Source organism: Zea mays, chromosome 2, assembly GCF_902167145.1.
Source record: "Zea mays cultivar B73 chromosome 2, Zm-B73-REFERENCE-NAM-5.0, whole genome shotgun sequence".
Taxonomy (NCBI): Eukaryota; Viridiplantae; Streptophyta; class Magnoliopsida; order Poales; family Poaceae; genus Zea; species Zea mays.
The window spans coordinates 199,567,979-199,568,685 of NC_050097.1; positions in this window are offsets into that span (position 1 = coordinate 199,567,979).

Here is a 707-nt window from a genome sequence, read left to right on the forward strand (position 1 = left end):
AGGACCAATTGGAGATACGAGAGCATGCTTTAGAACATAACTGGCATGATACCAAACATATTAAAGTCGAAGCTCTTAAAAAAGTAACAAAAGGAAAAGATGATGGCACCCTGATGATGTTTGCTAACCATATTTGTAAATCTTGAGGACATGTATGTAATTCCACGTGAAGTTGTATTTCTCCCATATAAATAGAGGAACAGTGTCATACATAAATCTCTTCTTCTGCGACCACATAGCCTCGTCTGTATCTACCTTTGGAGTATCTATGCGCCATTTTCTGTGCTGGATCGAAGGTACAATTGCAATCATATTTTTGTAAGAAAGGACAAAGTTACGAATGCTAAGGCAATGTAAAAGAGTAACATGTCTTACTTTTGGATGTTTATTTTCTTATTCTTGGATGTTTATTTTTGGATCTCCTTATATGTGTCTTTGTCTAACACCTTCTTCCTTTGATTACCTTTTTCATAGGGTAATTGAAGGGAGGAGTTCACGCTCTAACTTGTGTTGCCTTGCTTTTGCCTCTTCGAAGGGGTCGAAAGTAAGTGACCAGCACTCCCCCACCCCAACACAAAGAAAGAAAAGAAAAAGAAACAATGAATCCATGTAAATGCATTACTATCCATTGTCACAGTGCAAACTGCCATAGTCAAAATGTTGAGAAAGAACTGGAAATTGAATATGAAACGACTACGTGGCATTTT